Genomic DNA, 23481 nt, shown 5'->3' on the forward strand with positions numbered 1-23481 from the left:
CTCCAATGGGGATGGTAGCTCCTTGGAGGTGCCAAGAACCTTAGACCTCTGGGAGAGCAGACCAATGCCTTACAATCATTGGGCAATGGAGTCAAAAACTCAAACTACAATGCATGACTGAAAACCGACATAAACTAACTTAACAACAAGACTGAAAATTGACTCACAAAGGACTCATGACTCAACTAAAAACTGACTCGATACTTAAACACAATCGAAAAACTGAAAATGATGCTCAAAGGGGAGCTTATTCATCACAACCTACTCTAACAGTTTCATTCATCACCTGATCAAGTGAAATGAAACAACCAATGCAACCAAGTAAGTATTCTGTCTGCTGGTTGAATTCTCCACAAGTTCTCGCTTATGAATAACAAGAGAGAACTACTGAAAGGCAACTCCCATGACAACTTAGAAACAGATCCGTTGAAAGATATGAATTCTCTATCCACCTCCAAAAACACTGCATAAGGATCTTGAAATTCAAGCACACTAGAACTTAGCTCATCCAATGGATTACTTCTCTTTCCCTCATACCATGAATGCACACTTTGATCTGAGCCTTGTGACGAGACCTTTGCTGAAAATGACAAAGAAACCGGCTGCCGGATCAAATTCATATCAGCACATGTTTCAAGCTCACATGTAGTTAATGGAGAAAGACTTTGACTGCAAACCTCATCCAAAACATCAGCTATTGGATCATGAAAAACTTGAAAAGACTGCTGTAATGTATCCATTGAAAATGCATGACATCCTTCTAGCTGTTCATCTTGTTCTTGAGAGATTTTACGAGAATTCTGCCTTATAAACTGAAATGCTTCGAAACAAAAGGGTATAGAATCTTCCTGCATCATCAAATCATTTATTTCGTCTTCCACAACTTCATCTGTAATCTGTCCTTCAATTTCATTTGGTGGCTGTAAATCTGATGCTACAGGCTGCTCAAGAATTTTGTTGTCTATCTCATCCTCAACATTAACACTGAGAGATTGCTGATTTGTTATATGCTGTTCATTTGAAGATTTACTATGCAATCTACCCTTCAAAAACTGAAATAATTCAAAACGGAATGGTACGGAGTCACCTTGAATCATTAAATCATGTGTGTCCACTTCCAAGTCTTCAGCTGCAACTTGACAATCAATGGCTTTCGGGGGTTGCAAATCTGAATATGAGGAGTCTTGAACAAAATTTTCATTGCTCTCAAGATGCTTCCGATCAAGACTTGTTGACATTTGATTTCTGATTTCATGGAAGTTGTCTCTAATGAACTGACATGAATCAAAACAAAAAGGCAAAGATCCTTCACTTACTTCAAAATTTGCTGCACTTTCCTCATCACTGTCATAGCTGATATGTGATGGCTGAATATTGTTTTCAAACTGCTGAAAATGAACTTCTTCCTCCCACAAACTAGCTGCTGATTTGTCTGTAAGATTAGCTTCTTTTTGGAGAACATAATTATCGTCATACTGATCAAACTGAGGCAAATCATCACTATAAAACATATCATCAAGCATGCAGGTCATATCAACAGTGCTTTCTTCGCCAAGGTGATCTACAAAACAATCATTATCAGATCTATGACAACTAGGATAAGAAAGAAAATGTTTTGGATCAACAACTTGTTCTTCTTCAATCAGCGAGCCATGAGTTTGAACATCATAATCATTCCTTGCGTTGATCTTGTCCATCATCTTTTCTACTGTACTTACCAACATGTCAAGCTTTACCTCTAGAGATTTCGATTCGGCCGGATCTATGTTTTTCACCTCTTCTTCTTTCAACCTTGCCCTTCGGATCAACAGATGAGCTTCTACATTTACTGCATTGTTTTGCATCTCGTGAAGTGTTGCAATATCCCTTTCTCTCAGCTGAAACTCCATCTCCGGATCAAAGGCACCCGGATAGTGCAAGAGAGCAGATCTAGGAGAAGGTCTAATATCAACTGGCATCGAATAATAAACTTGGTTAAATATGGCTGAAAACTGTTGTACTGTCTCCCCTGGTAATCTTTTCAGCTGGTTATACTCTTCTACAATCAAGAAAAGGTTCTGTCCGATCATCCACCTGTTGAGAAAAACTTTGACAAACTGCTGGAAATCTGAAATGCTTGCATCAGGCAGGGCTTTGAACCAACTCTTCACTTTGGCTTGCAAAGAAAGAGAAAAAAGCCTTATACTAACATCTCCTTCATCAACTTCAAAAAGATCTAGAAAATTCTCAAAATTCTGCACATGTTGCTCAGCGTTGACATTCTTACATTCACCATCAAACCTCGGCAAGTATAGATCATAATTTTTGGGGAAAGCATGGAGAACTGAAGGTAAAACAAGAGGTTTATACCGATCTGGAATTTTACAAGGTGTAGGGGTATGTACAGCAGGTATAGAATCAGTCTTGGTCTCTTGAGATTCATCAATCTGAATATGGTTATCACAAAATTCGGAAAAAGGATCTTGATCAAGCTCAAAGGCATGCAAATCTTTGGTATTCACACTTTTCAAAGGGAAGGAATCAAATGCAGGCCTAGGATCTTTTCTTAGGCATAGTATCCTTTGCAAAGCCTTCTTGACATTCTTGGGAAAAGAGAAGAAATAATTTATGACAAAGAACAAAATGTCTTGGATGAAATTCCAACTTGAGTACCTGATCTTGCCATATTCTCCTTTCATGTTTCTGCTGGTCGGGATCATCCTCCAGTGGAGTCTTTGGATCTGATCTCGAAACTGATTTAGAGTCGCCAAGTGAATGATTTCAGCCTTTCAAGTGTCTGATCGTTGTCCACTATCAACAATCAGATCTGAACTTGATACATGTACTGGGGTGAAATGCAAATGAAGTGTTGTATTCACAAGCTCATGGAGATTGACTGAAGCAGCATTTATCTACTAACGCTGATGTACAACAAGAGCGTTTTCGAAGGCTACCTGGCGTAACTTCAGGCTCCATCTAAGACTTATGAAATAACACAACAATGAGCAAACGATTAGTTTGTTCTCCCCAGTATGGTCGCCAGTATGTTAGCGCTTGAAATTTCACTTCAGGCTGAGAAAGGTAAACCTCAAGGCAACATCAAACCATTTAGCCTCGTAGCTAGCCCTACGGGGCAGGAGAAGGCTCTCTCCTGTCTATCTCGTGAAATCTTCAATGGGATGAGATGACCAACAAGGTAACACTGATATTAGGCTAGTAAACTGATAAAAAAGGTTGATTTGGGGTTTTTTGGGTTTTTGGTGGCAAATTGAGGAGAGGGCAATTTTGGGTGCCGGGATTTGACACAGTTTCTGCAGGGGGTTCTTTGGGGCGAGGTAGGAGACCGTATTGATGCCTTTGATTGAGGTGAGTGGATGGAAAATACCGGTGAGGAGCTAAGGAGAGCAAATAATACTTTGAATTCTCCTTAAACAGTAGAAAACATAGAAATTAAACAAATTTAAAAGCAGAGCATGGCAAGCATGAATTCTTACTTTAACACTTCATTTGTTTAATATGCAGAAGGAAAGAAAGGAGATGATCACATAAACACACTTACAAGAACATTGAAAAACACACCATCAACACATGAGTCCACAAGAATCCCAAAGAGGACTGCAAAACCCTGGTCTTCCTTAGCCAAAAATTGCAGAGATACAGTGAAATAATACAATGATAGCTTCTCCCTCAAGAGTCCAACCATGAAAATGAGCAAGAAAGTACATAATATAGATGATCTAACCTTTTTCCCTGCCTCCATGGGTCGAGCTCACTATCCTAGGAGCTGTTTCAACCACTTCTAAACTAAGCACTACAAACTAGGCAGTCAAAACAACTTGCCTCTATAAACTTGGAAACCAATTCATTCATTTAATTTTTACCCTTTTCATGAATGAATGTTCTAGAAGTGTTAAACAAGAGTAAAAGTGTCTTAGAGTTACAAAAATTACATCAAAGATAATCATCTTCAACCCCAAAAAGTCAAACTGAGTCAAATCTGCGTTTTCTGGGCTGTACAGTGCAATCTGGCAAAAAACTGCCTGACAGGTCGCGCCCCCCTGCCTGACGGGTCGCGCCCCTTTGGAGCTCTGTTTGAGGCACTTGTAGGTGGAAAAATTGAGCAAAAGTGGGCTTGTTGGAAAGGTTTGTGAGTCTACTTTCCAACCCAACTAGAATTTTTGAATTTGGAGTTCATTTTCCCTGTCAAAAACCATTTCTCCCAAGACAGCTTTCTGCAGTTCAAAAAAGTGGCAGAAAGTCAAATTTTGCATGTATTTTTACCTTCTGGAGGCCCAAAGCTCCATAAAAACTCAAGTCCATCCATGGGCATATGTAACTTTGTATAAAAAATCAGGAAATGCTGAGTTTTTGTGAAAAGGAGTTGCCATGACAAAGGGTCTCACGGGGGGTGAGACCCGTTAAAGAGCCAAAACCTGTAAATTACCAAAAAATGCCAAAATTACCCAAAATTCTCGAAATTTTTTGGGATTTGAGCTGTGGCTGGGCTAATTAGTGCCTTGATCTTTGAGGGAAGCCTCAGCCAAGATACAGAGTGGATTGGGCCTCTTTCTCCTTTTTTTTGCTTTGGCCAACCGCCTTTGAAACATCTTCACTTTTGCTTTGTACACGTGCATCCGTGCCCAACAATGGTTCTTCATGTTCCTCAGCAACTTTTTATCTTGGTTGGCCTTAGCCAACAGCCTCTCCAAGTGTGCATTGACCCGGATAAGCATAGCCTCTCGCAAATCTCATAACATGACATGTGGCGGAAACATGTGACTGTAAGTGGACAAGCCTGCAAATAAGTCAAAAAGGTGGGCTCCTCTCTTACATGGTGACCACTCTTACCACCCCTATGTGGCCTCCTCTGTACCTCAATCTCGGACACTGATGCTTGGTCATCACTCTGCTCATATGTTTCGGTTTCTGACATGTTTGAGGAGCAGAGTGGACAAAATGTACTGCTGTTTCTGCCTTTAAAAGTGCTGAATTCTATGTTGTTTCAATGGGAAAAAGACATGAGGGAAATGTTAGGGGAGGGACCTTTTTACAAGGAATTGGGAATATATAAATATAACAGGGAATTTTTAAGGAAAATGTTGCAAACCATTATGCATATAGGAGTACATATTTAAAATCAGGGATAGTAGGAAATCATTTACAAAGATCACTGCATATGGAAAAATATGTATGAAAGTGAACATATGGGGATATGAAAACATGCAGCATTAATAGGGGAAGATAGGGAAAACATATGCACAAAACTGCTGACATATTCACCAACAAATTCTTGTGTTTACACATGCATATGGTGCAGCAAGATTAGGGTTTGAGTTTTTGGATGCTTTGGGAGAGGGGTAGGGTTTGCATTTTTAGTGATTAGGGAGAGGGGAGGGTTTGCATTTTATTTATAAAATAGTATGGGAAATAGATATAAATACAAATGTGAGTGGAAATGGAAGGAGGGAAACAATTACAAAGGAAAAAACCTTGAAACAACACAAACCCTAGCACATTTTAACCATTAATATTACAGTCATATGAAGCCTCTTCCACTTGCACAATTTGATTCTTAAACACAAGCATGAGGGCCTTCAATCATAACCAACAACCAAATTAAAGTGTAGAGGGCCTACCTTACAAAATTTGGAAATTTGTGGTTCCTTGGCAAGTTTACTGGCAAATCTTTTATGGAGAAAACCCTGACGGGTCGCGCGCACGGGTCGCGCCAGTGTAATTTTTGCACTGGCAGAGGGTGCCTGACGGGTTCGCGCCTTTCAGGAGGCTTTTGGAGGCCTTCGCAGTGTCAGAATTAGGTGCAAGATAGCTCGTTGGAAAGGTCTTGGAGTCTAATTTCCAACACAACTATAATTTTTCAATTTGGAGTTGATTTGTCCTGTCAAAAATCAAATCTCCCAAGACTGGTCAAAAAGTGCCAAATGAGGCTGCCTGAAGGAAGAGTGTTGTTGCAGTCAACTTTTGAATGCCTTCCTCAACCCCAAATTGAGCTCATGATAGCTCATTGGAAATATCTTTGTGTCTAGTTATCATTTTACCCATTAAGAAAATCATTTGGCCAACCAAGCTAGGAGAAAACTTGATTTTCGCAAGGTCACTTCAGAAGTGTCTTTGATTATCCTGAGGCAACGGAATTCTTGACATTTCTCTAAAACCATGACACCTGTGCAAAAAATGAAATAGGTTTTTCTTCCTTGGCATGTTTTGAACAAAAACCTCTCTCAGTTTTGCAAAATTCATCTTTGATTGCTCTGAAACAGCTTTTGAGTGAAACTTATCCCGATGTGTGAAACAAGGAATTTTGTCGAAATGAAGCGAAATGAAGGGGATAAGGGGCTTCTAAATTCTTGGGGAAATTTTTGGAAGTAGGGAGGGATGTTAGGAAGCAGGGGAAAGTGGAATCTCAGGGATTGAGTGAGGGGAAGGGGTCCAAAAGGGCAAAACACAGGCCCAACCTAGAAAATTTCCAAGTTGTAGCTAGAAACTAGGGTTTGTGTAAAAATGAGGAATTTGGCGGATCTAAGGGATGGGAAGCATTTGGTAAGGTACTTTAAGGATAGGGGAAGGTGTATGAACATCAGGAAACAAGTTTTGCCGATGATTTGACCGTCCAAGAGAAATTGGCTTCAAAACCCTGGGAGAGGGAAATGACCTTGCCAAGGCACAACTGAAGCATGAACAAGGTGTAAAATGACTCATTAGACACTGACATGATAATGACAACCCAATGAATGATGATTGACTCAGCTGAATGATGACACGGACCGCCATTTGGACAACTTTAGAAGGAGTGAAAGCAAAACCTAGACCTAATGCCTAATGACCAAATTTTGCTTGAAAACTCTTTGAAATGACAAAATTTGACCTTGACACTTCAAAATCACTTTGTAAGAGCACATTTGATCACTGGAGGAAGGCTGGAAAGACTGACACTAACATTGGCTCCAATGGGGATGGTAGCTCCTTGGAGGTGCCAAGAACCTTAGACCTCTGGGAGAGCAGACCAATGCCTTACAATCATTGGGCAATGGAGTCAAAAACTAAAACTACAATGCATGACTGAAAACTGACATAAACTAACTTAACAACAAGACTGAAAATTGACTCACAAAGGACTCATGACTCAACTAAAAACTGACTCGATACTTAAACACAATCGACAAACTGAAAATGATGCTCAAAGGGGAGCTTATTCATCACAACCTACTCTAACAGTTTCATTCATCACCTGATCAAGTGAAATGAAACAACCAATGCAACCAAGTAAGTATTCTGTCTGCTGGTTGAATTCTCCACAAGTTCTCGCTTATGAATAATAAGAGAGAACTACTGAAAGGCAACTCCCATGACAACTTAGAAACAGATCCGTTGAAAGATATGAATTCTCTATCCACCTCCAAAAACACTGCATAAGGATCTTGAAATTCAAGCACACTAGAACTTAGCTCATCCAATGGATTACTTCTCTTTCCCTCATACCATGAATGCACACTTTGATCTGAGCCTTGTGACGAGACCTCTGCTGAAAATGACAAAGAAACCAGCTGCCGGATCAAATTCATATCAGCACATGTTTCAAGCTCACATGTAGTTAATGGAGAAAGACTTTGACTGCAAACCTCATCCAAAACATCAGCTATTGGATCATGAAAAACTTGAAAAGACTGCTGTGTAATGTATCCATTGAAAATGCATGACATCCTTCTAGCTGTTCATCTTGTTCTTGAGAGATTTTACGAGAATTCTGCCTTATAAACTGAAATGCTTCGAAACAAAAGGGTATAGAATCTTCCTGCATCATCAAATCATTTATTTCGTCTTCCACAACTTCATCTGTAATCTGTCCTTCAATTTCATTTGGTGGCTGTAAATCTGATGCTACAGGCTGCTCAAGAATTTTGTTGTCTATCTCATCCTCAACATTAACACTGAGAGATTGCTGATTTGTTATATGCTGTTCATTTGAAGATTTACTATGCAATCTACCCTTTAAAAACTGAAATAATTCAAAAAGGAATGGTACGGAGTCACCTTGAATCATTAAATCATGTGTGTCCACTTCCAAGTCTTCAGCTGCAACTTGACAATCAATGGCTTTCGGGGGTTGCAAATCTGAATATGAGGAGTCTTGAACAAAATTTTCATTGCTCTCAAGATGCTTCCGATCAAGACTTGTTGACATTTGATTTCTGATTTCATGGAAGTTGTCTCTAATGAACTGACATGAATTAAAACAAAAAGGCAAAGATCCTTCACTTACTTCAAAATTTGCTGCACTTTCCTCATCACTGTCATAGCTGATATGTGATGGCTGAATATTGTTTTCAAACTGCTGAAAATGAACTTCTTCCTCCCACAAACTAGCTGCTGATTTGTCTGTAAGATTAGCTTCTTTTTGGAGAACATAATTATCATCATACTGATCAAACTGAGGCAAATCATAACTATAAAACATATCATCAAGCATGCAGGTCATATCAACAGTGCTTTCTTCGCCAAGGTGATCTACAAAACAATCATTATCAGATCTATGACAACTAGGATAAGAAAGAAAATGTTTTGGATCAGCAACTTGTTCTTCTTCAATCAGCGAGCCATGAGTTTGAACATCATAATCATTCCTTGCGTTGATCTTGTCCATCATCTTTTCTACTGCACTTACCAACATGTCAAGCTTTACCTCTAGAGATTTCGATTCGGCCGGATCTATGTTTTTCATCTCTTCTTCTTTCAACCTTGCCCTTCGGATCAACAGATGAGCTTCTACATTTACTGCATTGTTTTGCATCTCGTGAAGTGTTGCAATATCCCTTTCTCTCAGCTGAAACTCCATCTCCGGATCAAAGGCACCCGGATAGTGCAAGAGAGCAGATCTAGGAGAAGGTCTAATATCAACTGGCATCGAATAATAAACTTGGTTAAATCTGGCTGAAAAGTGTTGTACTGTCTCCCCTGGTAATCTTTTCAGCTGGTTATACTCTTCTACAATCAAGAAAAGGTTCTGTCTGATCATCCACCTGTTGAGAAAAACTTTGACAAACTGCTGGAAATCTGAAATGCTTGCATTAGGCAGGGCTTTGAACCAACTCTTCACTTTGGCTTGCAAAGAAAGAGCAAAAAGCCTTATACTAACATCTCCTTCATCAACTTCAAAAAGATCTAGAAAATTCTCAAAATTCTGCACATGTTGCTCAGCGTTGACATTCTTACATTCACCATCAAACCTCGGCAAGTATAGATCATAATTTTTGGGGAAAGCATGGAGAACTGAAGGTAAAACAAGAGGTTTATACCGATCTGGAATTTTACAAGGTGTAGGGGTATGTATAGTAGGTATAGAATCAGTCTTGGTCTCTTGAGATTAATCAATCTGAATATGGTTATCACAAAATTCGGAAAAAGGATCTTGATCAAGCTCAAAGGCATGCAAATCTTTGGTATTCACACTTTTCAAAGGGAAGGAATCAAATGCAGGCCTAGGATCTTTTCTCAGGCATAGTATCCTTTGCAAAGCCTTCTTGACATTCTTGGGAAAAGAGAAGAAATAATTTATGACAAAGAACAAAATGTCTTGGATGAAATTCCAACTTGAGTACCTGATCTTGCCATATTCTCCTTTCATGTTTCTGCTGGTCGGGATCATCCTCCAGTGGAGTCTTTGGATCTGATCTCGAAACTGATTTAGAGTCGCCAAGTGAATGATTTCAGCCTTTCAAGTGTCTGATCGTTGTCCACTATCAACAATCAGATCTGAACTTGATACATGTACTGGGGTGAAATGCAAATGAAGTGCTGTATTCACAAGCTCACGGAGATTGACTGAAGCAGCGTTTATCTACTAACGCTGATGTACAACAAGAGCGTTTTCGAAGGCTACCTGGCGTAACTTCAGACTCCGTCTAAGACTTATGAAATAACACAACAATGAGCAAACGATTAGTTTGTTCTCCCCAGTATGGTCGCCAGTATGTTAGCGCTTGAAATTTCACCTCAGGTTGAGAAAGGTAAACCTCAAGGCGACATCAAACCATTTAGCCTTGTAGCTAGCCCTATGGGGCAGGAGAAGGCTCTCTCCGGTCTATCTCGTGAAATCTTCAATGGGATGAGATGACCAACAAGGTAACACTGATATTAGGCTAGTAAACTGATAAAAAAGGTTGATTTGGGGTTTTTTGGGTTTTTGGTGGCAAATTGAGGAGAGGGCAATTTTGGGTGCCGGGATTTGACACAGTTTCTGCAGGGGGTTCTTTGGGGCGAGGTAGGAGACCGTATTGATGCCTTTGATTGAGGTGAGTGGATGGAAAAGACCGGTGAGGAGCTAAGGAGAGCAAATAATACTTTGAATTCTCCTTAAACAGTAGAAAACATAGAAATTAAACAAATTTAAAAGCAGAGCATGGCAAGCATGAATTCTTACTTTAACACTTCATTTGTTTAATATGCAGAAGGAAAGAAAGGAGATGATCACATAAACACACTTACAAGAACATTGAAAAACACACCATCAACACATGAGTCCACAAGAATCCCAAAGAGGACTGCAAAACCCTGGTCTTCCTTAGCCAAAAATTGCAGAGATACAGTGAAATAATACAATGATAGCTTCTCCCTCAAGAGTCCAACCATGAAAATGAGAAAGAAAGTACATAATATAGATGATCTAACCTATTTCCCTGCCTCCATGGGTCGAGCTCACTATCCTAGGAGCTGTTTCAACCACTTCTAAACTAAGCACTACAAACTAGGCAGTCAAAACAACTTGCCTCTATAAACTTGGAAACCAATTCATTCATTTAATTTTTACCCTTTTCATGAATGAATGTTCTAGAAGTGTTAAACAAGAGTAAAAGTGTCTTAGAGTTACAAAAATTACATCAAAGATAATCATCTTCAACCCCAAAAAGTCAAACTGAGTCAAATCTGCGTTTTCTGGGCTGTACAGTGCAATCTGGCAAAAAACTGCCTAACAGGGCGCGCCCCCCTGCCTGACGAGTCGCGCCCCTTTGGAGCTCTGTTTGAGGCACTTGCAGGTGGCCAAATTGAGCAAAAGTGGGCTTGTTGGAAAAGTAGGTGAGTCTACTTTCCAACCCAACTGAAATTTTTGAATTTGGAGTTCATTTGCCCTGTCAAAAACCATTTCTCCCAAGACAGCTTTCTGCAGTTCAAAAAAGTGGCAGAAAGTCAAATTTTGCATGTATTTTGACCTTCTGGAGGCCCAAAACTCCATAAAAACTCAAGTCCATCCATGGGCATATGTAACTTTGTATAACAAATCAGGAAATGCTGAGTTTTTGTGAAAAGGAGTTGCCATGACAAAGGGTCTCACGGGGGGTGAGACCCGTTAAAGAGCCAAAACCTGTAAATTACCAAAAAATGCCAAAATTACCCAAAATTCTCGAAATTTTTTGGGATTTGAGCTGTGGCTGGGCTAATTAGTGCCTTGATCTTTGAGGGAAGCCTCAGCCAAGATACGGAGTGGATTGGGCCTCTTTCTCCTTTTTTGTGCTTTGGCCAACCGCCTTTGAAACATCTTCACTTTTGCTTTGTACACGTGCATCCGTGCCCAACAATGGTTCTTCATGTTCCTCAGCAACTTTTTATCTTGGTTGGCCTTAGCCAACAGCCTCTCCAAGTGTGCATTGACCCGGATAAGCATAGCCTCTCGCAAATCTCATAACATGACATGTGGTGGAAACATGTGACTGTAAGTGGACAAGCCTGCAAATAAGTCAAAAAGGTGGGCTCCTCTCTTACATGGTGACCACTCTTACCACCCCTATGTGGCCTCCTCTGTACCTCAATCTTGGACACTGATGCTTTGTCATCACTCTGCTCATATGTTTCGGTTTCTGACATGTTTGAGGAGCAGAGTGGACAAAATGTACTGCTGTTTCTGCCTTTAAAAGTGTTGAATTCTATGTTGTTTCAAGGGGAAAAAGACATGAGGGAAATGTTAGGGGAGGGACCTTTTTACAAGGAATTGGGAATATATAAATATAGCAGGGAATTTTTAAGGAAATTGTTGCAAACCATTATGCATATAGGAGTACATATTTAAAATCAGGGATAGTAGGAAATCATTTACAAAGATCACTGCATATGGAAAAATATGTATGAAAGTGAACATATGGGGATATGAAAACATGCAGCATTAATAGGGGAAGATAGGGAAACATATGCACAAAACTGCTGACATATTCACCAACAAATTCTTGTGTTTACACATGCATATGGTGCAGCAAGATTAGGGTTTGAGTTTTTTTATGCTTTGGGAGAGGGGTAGGGTTTGCATTTTTAGTGATTAGGGAGAGGGGAGGGTTTGCATTTTATTTATAAAATAGTATGGGAAATAGATATAAATACAAATGTGAGTGGAAAGGGGAAGGAGGGAAACAATTACAAAGGAAAAAACCTTGAAACAACACAAACCCTAGCACATTTTAACCATTAATATTGCAGTCATATGAAGCCTCTTCCACTTGCACAATCTGATTCTTAAACACAAGCATGAGGGCCTTCAATCATAACCAACAACCAAATTGAAGTGTAGAGGGCCTACCTTACAAAATTTGGAAATTTTTGGCTCCGTGGCAAGTTTACTGGCAAATCTTTTATGGAGAAAACCCTGACGGGTCGCGCCAGTGTAATTTTTGCACTGGCAGAGGGTGCCTGACGGGTCGCACGCCTCTGACGGGTCGCGCGCCTTTCAGGAGGATTTTGGAGGCCTTCCTAGTGTCTGAATTAGGTGCAAGATAGCTCGTTGAAAAGGTCCTGGAGTCTACTTTCCAACCCAACTGGAATTTTTCAATTTGGAGTTGATTTGATCTGTAAAAAATCAAATCTCCCAAGACTGGTCAAAAAGTGCCAAATGAGGCTGCCTGAAGGAAGAGCGCTGTTGCAGTCAACTTTTGAATGCCTTCCTCAACCCCAAATTGAGCTCATGATAGCTCATTGGAAAGATATTTGTGTCTAGTTATCATTTTATCCATTAATCAAATCATTTGTCCAACCAAGCTAGGAGAAAACTTGATTTTCCCAAGGTCACTTCAGAGGTGTCTTTGATTCTCCTGAGGCAACGGAATTCTTGACATTTCTCTCAAACCATGACACATGTGCAAAAAATGAAAGAGGTTTTTCTTCCTTGGCCTGTTGTGAACAAAAAAATCTCTCAGTTTTTCAAAATTCATCTTTGATTGCTCTGAAACAGCTTTTGAGTGAAACTTATCCCGATGTGTGAAACAAGGAATTTTGTCGAAATGAAGCGAAATGAAGGGGATAAGGGGCTTCTAAATTCTTGGGGAAATTTTTGGAAGTAGGGAGGGATGTTAGGAAGCAGGGAAAAGTGGAATCTCAGGGATTGAGTGAGGGGAAGGGGTCCAAAAGGGCAAAACACAGGCCCAACCTAGAAAATTGCCAGGTTGTAGCTAGAAACTAGGGTTTGTGTAAAAATGAGGAATTTGGCGGATCTAAGGGATGGGAAGCATTTGGTAAGGTACTTTAAGGATAGGGGAAGGTGTATGAACATTAGGAAACGAGTTTTTCCGATGATTTGACCGTCCAAGAGAAATTGGCTTCAAAACCCTAGGAGAGGGAAATGACCTTGCCAAGGCACAACTGAAGCATGAACAAGGTGTAAAATGACTCATTAGACACTGACATGATAATGAAAACCCAATGAATGATGATTGACTCAGCTGAATGATGACACAGACCGCCATTTGGACAACTTTAGAAGGAGTGAAAGAAAACCCTAGACCTAATGCCTAGTGACCAAATTTTGCTTGAAAACTCTTTGAAATGACAAAATTTGACCTTGACACTTCAAAATCACTTTGTAAGAGCACATTTGATCACTGTAGGAAGGCTGGAAAGACTGACACTAACACATACCACATGTTGGTAAGTTTTAATATTTGGTGAAACGTAGTGGATAGTGTTTTGTACCTGACGAGTAATGAGACACCAATTACTTTGAGAAGCTCTACCTTCAAGTCGATGGATTTCTTTAACCCAAGAATGAGTGCTTCGTATTCAAAAATATTATTTGTACACTCAAACACCAAATGACATGATAGGATGTACTTCTTATTAGTACGCACCCAACTCCAGAGCTATATTGTGTTTTTGAACCATCAAAGTACATAGTCCAAATATTAACAACTACTAAACTAGTTCCTATACTATTATTACTATTATGTACATCTATTTTAAAGGATTCATTAGCATTAGATGGATTACAAGGAAGGAGCTCCAAATGTATATCAGGTAGGACGGGTGATGGTTGTGCTTGATAATACCCATGATCAATCTCCAAGAAATAATTTCCAAATATAAGATTTGCAAAAGAAACGAGCTCATTATAACCCTCAAGTGGTGTCACGGTGTATTTTGTGTATGGTTCACTCTCCACTCGAATTTTGTTGTTTCTACCCTTATATGGGAGCCATAAGTATGACCAATCTATAGCAAAATACCCTTGTAATTTACTAGACTAGTCTTTACTCAAGAGTACACCATAGGCTTCAGGGATGTCCACAATTATGATGTTTATACATTGGTGTACCCAATGATCAGATGATAATCAGATAATAATATTCTTGAGTTCACCAATAGCTTAGACAAGGGATTTGTCCCGCTGAATAATTTATGCATCAGCTTTATCCCATTTACTTTTAATTTTCTTCGCAATAGATAATGGCATTACATTTACACATGCCCCTGAATCGACTAAAAAATTATGGACATTGTAATTAAATATTTCAAAAGTTAGCAAAAATGAGGGTAGATATTGTTGGCATCTAAAGTTACAACACTAACCACATATTTGAGAATTCCAGAGGACTTACCGGACTCCTTTTGAAAAGTAGAAGATTTGTCACCCGATGAAGGTTGTGAGAAGGATTGGAAAAGTAGTTCATGTTGCCTTGTTATCTTTATGAGCTCAAAGATGGAAATATTGGCACGATCTCTCTCCAAATCTTCGACTATATTATAATCAATCACTTCAGTTTTAGCATGCATTGCTAAAGTGTTTGGAGGTGTAGCTTTATTCGAAACTTCCAAAGTGATGGAATTGTTTTTGCTACTAGTGGAAGTGTCCTTTGAAGTAGTAGCATTTCCAAACTTATTTTGTGCATTATGAGTAGGATTAGTTGGTGGTGTGAGTCTTCTTAAAAATTTCTTCTTTCATTATTGCCTCTGCACTTCTAGCTCAAGAACGAAACCCTTTGCTTCTCAAATTATAATAACAAACTTCTTTCTGAGCAGGGGCTTCACTTTATGTTAGTGCTTCAGCACACTTCTTGTCAGTATTGAGAATAAAATCAAAAGTGTTAACTACATGTCCAATACATGTATTTTCCTCAATCGTTGTAGGTTCATTTGTTTCTTCTCTCTGCTAGTACTACTCATCTGCTAGTAAAGTATCAACGTAATGTGCTTCTAGAGCATTCATGTTGTGTTTCCACTATGGGCAAGTTTTCTTTGAACGTCGAACTGCGGATGCCCGGTAAAGCCTCAAAGACCAAGAGGCACTCAAATTCCTCACGGTGTAGGTGGAGAACTCTGGTGGCATCCACATTGATTGGAGTTTTTGATGTGTTATATGAGTCCCACATTCATGCTTGGAATATGGCACAGGGGTGATTGGATGAAGAAAGACTTGGCTCAGCCAATTTATGGTCAGGTGGAAAGTGGTAGTCCCATCTCGAGTCAGTTCAATGCATTGATAAATGAGAAATTCATTCCATTAACTTCCATGTGTAAATGTATTGGTGTATATATGGATTTTGATGGCTGGTATGTTTATTGTAATTTTGTTCCTATTATGCTAGTTATATGTTCATTTTATGGCATCAGTTATGTTTGGATCTCAACATGTTTTTACTTGTATTTGAATGGATATTGTATATATGACCTAATAAGTGATAAGGAAGCAGATGACATAAGGAAACAATGGTTCATGGCGATTCTCAAATAAGTAAGAGATCCCTACACTTAAATTTGTTATTTACACCTATATGTTACATGTCAATGATATGTTTGATGAAATGCCTATCATGGCTAGTAGGGGTGTGGTTAAAGCCTTTATTAACTATTTACTTTTGCATCATTGTTTCCTTGTACTTTACTTAATTTTGAGCTTTCATTCCATTCTGGGCAATGGCCTGGGCTTTGGGCCTGAAAAAGTGGCTCAAATACCGGAGTCACTGGCACAGAACTAACAATTGTGCACCACAGTCATTGGTAGGAAAGCCTATGAGATTGACTTTAGGTCTCTTATCGCTCCCTTTCCCAAAGCATGAGAGAGATTGAGCCTTAAATTGTCAGAACAGTAGTGGGACCCAGGGATAGGTTGTCTGAGTGGCTAACTTGTCTCCTGAGGGTTCTGTTGATGGTGTTGGATGGTTGCATGTGATGTTTCATCGATTCCACTTCCTTAAGGTTACCTAGGTGGTTGAATATGATCGTAGTAGCCTATCGTCTCATGTTTACCACAGTTAGCATGGTTACTTGGGTGGATGTGGGAGGAGGGTGTTACAGAGTGGTATCAGGGCATGATTTCACTCTCCTTGGGTTGTGTGTTGATCGTGCTTTCATGTTGGTTGCATTTTTGTTCCTTATGCATGTAGTCCATGTGCTTGTTGCATTTACCTAGTGTTGATCATGGTTGTAGTGATGTTTCCATGTGAAGGTTCAAGGTGTTGTCGTGGAGTATGTCTTCATGTGTGTATGGTTGATTATGCATTGTTATGCACGTCAGTTTTCACATGTTATCAAATGCACATGATGTGGTTGTTGTTGTCATGCATGAGGTCATGGTTTGTGTAGTTGATGTGGTCATGCATTGATGACTCGACTCTAGATAGAATGATGTGAACATGGTTTGGTACTCATTTGTTATATGTCTATATACAATAGGTATGCATGTATGGTCTTGATTATAGTTTGAATAGTAGGCTAAACATGCCTTGTGAAGTCATTGTATGCAATTTAGGTCATCATGGTGCTATTGGTATGTTATGATGTTAATGTGTTGAATGAGGTAAAGCAGGAGGTGCAGATCATCAAAGTGAAGTTGCAGCATTGAACCTCGAGGCAAGAGCATGTCATCATATAGGTTTGTATGTTGGGAATTCTGGTATGTAGGTTAAGGATTGTTATATGCATTATGGTTATATACATTAGGTTATGTACATGTCTTTTGATGTTATGGTTACACACCTGATAGATGATACTTGATTAGCATAGTCATATGCACATGAGTCGGATAGTCAAGAATGATAGTAACATGTGGTTGTAAGCATTGCTATTGTTGGTTAGGTTAGATAACTTGATGATTATGTTATATGACATGTTGTTGATGAGTATGTTATAGGTAAACTTGTTGTTGCTATATGACAGATAGCTTGATGATTAGGTTTTATGTTGTTGATGAGCATGATATATAACTTATTGTTTTTATGTGCTATTAACTTGATGATTTGGGTTATTTCATTGAGATCTTGATGTTGTAATTTGGATTGGTCATATGCGTGATGGTTATGTTCACTGCATTAAAGATCTTGATGTTATATGTATTGTGTTAACCTAGTTTGGCCTATGCAGATGGTTATGGTTGTGATATTTAGGTATGAGCCGACATATTTGTGATATGGTGTCGTACTAATCTAGATTGATCATACATATGTGATTATTATGCATGAACGGAAATGATTATGAGCTTTTGACGTGAACGTGTTAGTTAGTTACTGTTATGGATATCATGATTTATGTCTGAGTTTATATGTTGTGAAGTTGTATCATGCTAACCTAGCTTTATTGTGTAGACAAAATAGCCTCCCCTGATATACACTAAGGTATGAGTTTTCTTATGTCATATATTTGGTGCTTGGTTGTTTGATTGTGACGTCTATTTGGTGCCTAGTTGATTTATTTAATGTGGTATGTTTGCAAGTTGTTTGAATGCTTGATGAATTTCATAATATTAGTATGTGTTCCAATGATCTTGCTTTAAGATGGTTTTACTTGTTATCACTCAGAATGTTCTCAAGGTTAAAGAAAGAAATTTCTGAGGTAACCACAAACCAACCTTTTAAGTATAGGTTCTAGCCAACCTACACTCAGAGAGGGCTCTCTCTTTATAATTTAGCTTTGTTTTATGGGATATTAGGCTAGTTATGAATGCTTTTAAGGGATTTTTGGTTGGGTGGTGGGATTCTGGGAACAAATGGACAGAGCAAGGCCTTCAAGCCATTGGGCTATGGAGTCAATCAAAGAAATGGCTTAACTGGATCAGATCAATTACTTAAGGGAAAACTCACAGGGCAAGGTAGCAAAACAAAAGGCAAATGCCAGGTTTAGATGGATGGATGAAATGGTATTAAACAAGGACAAAGGGCAATGAATAATCCTTTAATTGGGTTTAACATGCAGAATAGAGGGTGCTCATTAACAAGGAGCAATTAAGAATTCTTTGTTAAATGGGTCACTGTGATGAACTATGAAAGCAAGGGAGCATTTAAGAATTCCCTAACTATGATAGTCTAGAAGAAAACATTAAGAAGATAAACCATTTAAAACATATTGCAACAAAGCAACTTCTGAAATATCATTATTCGTTTATCATTCAGATTTCATGAAAACACATATGATCATTAATAAACGGGAGGGAAAACAGTAAAACACAAGAGATATAGAATACTTATTTGATTTCTGTTTGACACAAGTATCTTGTAAATTGTCTTAGCTTTATTCCTTGATCCAGCAAGCCATAAAAATGTTGGTACAATAGCAATTCAATTCCAGAAGAAAATGTCTATAGAAATGTTGTAGAATCCACCCCAAAATACTTCAAATGAAGAAGTATTTATACTAATTCTAAACTGAAATATCTTGAAAAAATATCAAGATTGGTTTACAAATATCTCAAACTATTTTACAATAATAGAACTTAAATAAAGGACATTCAAAACTAATGAATCTATTTGGCACTATGTTTATGGATTTATGGTGATGAAGAAGAGAAATTCGAATTTGGTAGCAACTCTTAATTGATGATGAAGCATCCCAGTCACTAACTGCATCCTTCCTTTGTGCATTCTGCCCTAGAAATTCGATAAACATAGGGTCCAATGACACACTTGTATATCTCAATCCGAGATAGATATGTAAAAAGTGAAAGAGGTTATTTTAGATAAGAATGTTTTTAAGATAAGCCTCTCTCATTTTTCCAAAATTCAGCTCCATCTGTTCACAATATTCACTGCAAAAAGATGTCAAAATTAGGACTTTGCACAAACTGAAAAATAGGTTGTGAAGACATGCACTTATCTCTCTTTTGGTAATACCTGTGTAAAAAGTGAGATAGGTTGTTGTAAATTAGGCTGTTAGGAACACAAATCTCCTCCAGTTTCTCAAAATACTTCTTGGATTGGCCACAATAGTTTCTAAAAAACTATGACTTAAACAAGAAATTTCTGAAGAATGTACCATTTCTGCTCTGATTTCATCTTTTAACCTCAAATTTCTTTTAACTGTTTTTCACTTTTACTTTGGATTAACGTCATTGTTGCTGGTGAAAGTGTTTTCATCTTTTTTTAACCCTTGGTGTCTCCATGCTTATTTCTACTTTTTACTGTTTACTGTTTACTTTTACTGCTCTGTTTTTTCATCTGTCTTCACTTCGGCATGAATTTGTATGCTATGCTTTGTAACTATCTTCTTTGTTGTTTATCTTCATGGTAGATGATTTACTTGACTTTGTCTTCAATCTGATACTCTTTAATCCTGATACACTTTGACTATTCTTTACTGTGTCCTTTTACCTTCACTGTATATTTTAGGTTTTTCACTATTTATTTCAAAAAGAAATCTTTTAATTTCATGTTTCCCATGCTTGTCTTTTAACTATGTGTTTTATTTTCCATCTCTATTTGAATAGACCTGATAACAATATTGGAGTAAACAAGTCTTATGACTAGTATTAAGACTGTTTGTCCAAGGCTGTGGTCTTCTGATCACCTGTAAAACAAAACAAATTGTTAAGAAAGCATTAGTTTGCAAGGGAGGTCGAAAAGGTTTCATTTGAGCTTGAAAGGTCTGTGGAGTGAGTCCAGAATGCTTTTCGAGAGGTAAACCATGCTCGAATCGGTTAACAGAGGCTTCAGGTGGCATAGATGGGTTACATAGGGTTTTACTACACAATCAGGTGAAAACGACCAAAACTAGGGTTTTTGTGTTTAAACAAGTAAATGGTTGATATTGGCGGGTAAACTTAGAATGAACAGTGGAAAAATTGTCATATGCGGAGAGTGGGAAGTGGGGGTGATTTGACGTTTTTTGTCATTTACGGGAAAGAAGTAAGCGGGTTTCATCGCACCGCTTATGGGAGGTAAATGGTTTTTAGGGAGGACCACGCGATTCCACACATCTTTCGACACGTAGCATCAGCATTATTTTGGAAACCACTCACATCGCACGCTAAAAGTCGACCAAAAGGCCCGTGCGATATGGGCAATAGCCGTCAGATCTGAGGGATCCGATCGGACGGTGGTCGAGCTGCTGAGGTGACTGTTGTATAATAGGGGCGAGCCCGATATTAATTAAAATACTTAATCGTATCGGGAGCAATTTGATTGGTCACTGAGTTATTAATTATTCCTGGTGACTTAATTAATTCTCATTATCATGGCAGCGAGGTTGGGTTCTTAATTAGCTACAGATTAGCTAATTAATTCTGTTTATTAATTTTGTTAAGGTTATATTTAACCGCGGGACGAGATATGTAAATATTTGGGATTTTTATAATAATACGAGCGTGGGTAATGTCGTTTTATTCAAGAATTACATAATAATAACATTAATGGTTAATATGACCAAATGAATGGGAAAGCACTAAGTCTAATGTTTTCCGAAAGTGTTTCATCATACAACATTTATAACTTAGGCTAAGCGAATATGATGGTTTTTTATATACAGGATGTTTTAATTTTCCTAAGTAAAATAGGGATTTTACTTAGGAAAACTTTATAAAGGGGATGAATGAATTTATGAAGGGGAAATATTGATGGAGGGGGCTTAAGTACTTTAGGCATTTCAAATTATTGTGCTGAGGGTCTGGTCCCTCCAAAAGTCAGAGAAATGCTCTCAGCCCCTCTAACTTGTTGTAGGTGCCTTTAGTACTTAGGGGAAATTAGCAAAAATTAGGGGAAAATGAGTGAGGAAGTTAATTAATTTGACTTCGAATTCTTGATATGCTATCTTTACTGTGCTCCATGCTTTGTCTAAGTGATGAAAGCAAAAAGATTAAAGCATTAAACTTAACCTTTCATCACACCTTTGTTCTGCAACCAGTCATCTACTTACCCTACCTACTTAACCTAGCATTTTTACTTCTTTATTAGGGTGCACTTAAACTGGCAAACACTTATCACACTTTCCTTTCTTTTACATATAGATATCTATCTAAGTCTAGCCTTATTACATCCAAGGGCTCAGATTAAACTGTTGAGCTCCTTTTATTCACTCTACCTATCTACTTATCTGTCAAGATTAAACAGTTTGGTCAGATTTTATTCTCTATCTCTATAAACATGAAATTGAAAACATGGAATAACCAAGATTAAACTATTTGGTTACCATGGATTGTGGCATAGGTAACAAGCTGCACACAACCTTTATTACACAAAAGTAAAGCAGTGGCATTTGGACTTGCACACTTTCATGGTCTTTTTCCTTTTTTCTTTGGGGTTCATTTTCTTTCATTTTTTGACCTTTTCTTCATTCTTTTTGTCCTTTTATTCTTTTTCTAGGACATACCCTCTTTACATTTTTTAATTTTCTGATTTTTTACAAATATGGAAAACATTTGCAGAAAGCAAAGGTATGTACATATTTCAGAGCTAAACCAAATCAATCACGATATATGACACCTATTAGTATAGGAACTTAACATTACTAACACACACGTGCTGAGACAGTTGATATGTACTTGAGTGTAGTAGGTGATAGTTGTACCATTATGTCTAATGAATATGAGTTGACTATGGATTATGATATGATTGTTTGTAAAAGTTGATTTCAAGTTGATAGATATGATTGTCTGGGTATTTGGAACATGTGGCTGACATGTGTGAGCAGTTGCAGGAAACATGCTTGGTATTAGCGTGACAAGGTAATGATTGATGTGATTATGTAACTAATAGTTGGGTGTCGTGGCAATATATAGTAAGACTCAGTTGCAGCAGGGTAAAGCTTAAAGAAAGGAATCGGGTAATAATTCCTTTGTCTATGTTGGAAACCCTAATTCCAAACGAACGAGTGCTTGGCATACAGGGAGTCTTCTTAACCTTGAATTTGTTTGAAATTATGTGGATATGTGTTATATTCATGAAAATGTACTTGACAGATATATTAGCTAGTCTTTAGCTACAGGTGGATCTGTCAAAGGATTGGAGTCCCTTGAGAGATGGCGTGGATGTGTTCAGTTGCAAGCAACGTGCTTGGCACAACAAGATAAGGTAACTGACGTATTGTTATGTTTATTTATACATTGACAGTTATGTGTTTATGGAAATATAATGCAGGGGACATCATGGCAAAGAGAGGCTGCCATGGAATCTCAAAGAAGGCTCAGGTCGAGTTTTCCTTGGGAACCATGGGGATTGAGTCGTGGTGTTCATTGTTAGTATTGTGCTTTTGGTCTTCTTTTTTTATTTGCTTGCACTTGATTTGCAACATTATTTATGTCTAGAGTATGTCCATACCACTTTGTTTGCGGAGCTGTGTTGTTATTGGTTTTCATGGTTTTCTTCTTGTTGTTGTTTCCATTCTTACCTTTTATGTTTTGAGTTTGGGGAATTGGTTGGGAAAGAGGAAAATTTCATGGAGCTCGGGGAGAGTTGTGTGGTGCCCAACAGGTAATGTAAGACACGGATGAAGCTCGATGTATGAGTAAGTGTAGTGAAAGGTAAGACTATGACAGTCGATTGGACTAGTTGGGTCCACTGGGGTAAATGGACGATGAAAGAATAATCATGGGAAAGGTAATCAAGAAAAGTTAAATTAAATGGATCTGAGGTGTCATATGCCTTGGCTATGTTGGGACTATTGTTCTCAATATTACACATGTTGCATGAATAAAGAAAGTTCTCTTAACCTTGTCCTTATAATATCTGGCGATTTTGTTGTGATCATGATTATGTTGATGTTTATATATGTATACATATAGGCGTGTATGTATGTTATGACAGGGTGATCATGAATCATGATTATTTTATGCCACTGCTTATATGTACATATCTATGTATGTATGACGCTGGCTGACGAGATCATTATTATTTTAGGTTGTGTGTATGTGTGCATGTATCTATGTCATTGTCTTACAAGGTCATCATCAATCATTCTTGTGGAGGAATGATTGATTATGCATGCGAATGACATGAAGAGGTTCCTGGTCTACGAGGAATCAAGTGGGAAGAGTAG

Source organism: Pinus tabuliformis, chromosome 3_2 (assembly GCF_031772625.1).
Source record: "Pinus tabuliformis cultivar Carrire ecotype Pingquan chromosome 3_2, CPIR1, whole genome shotgun sequence".
Lineage (NCBI taxonomy): Eukaryota > Viridiplantae > Streptophyta > Pinopsida > Pinales > Pinaceae > Pinus > Pinus tabuliformis.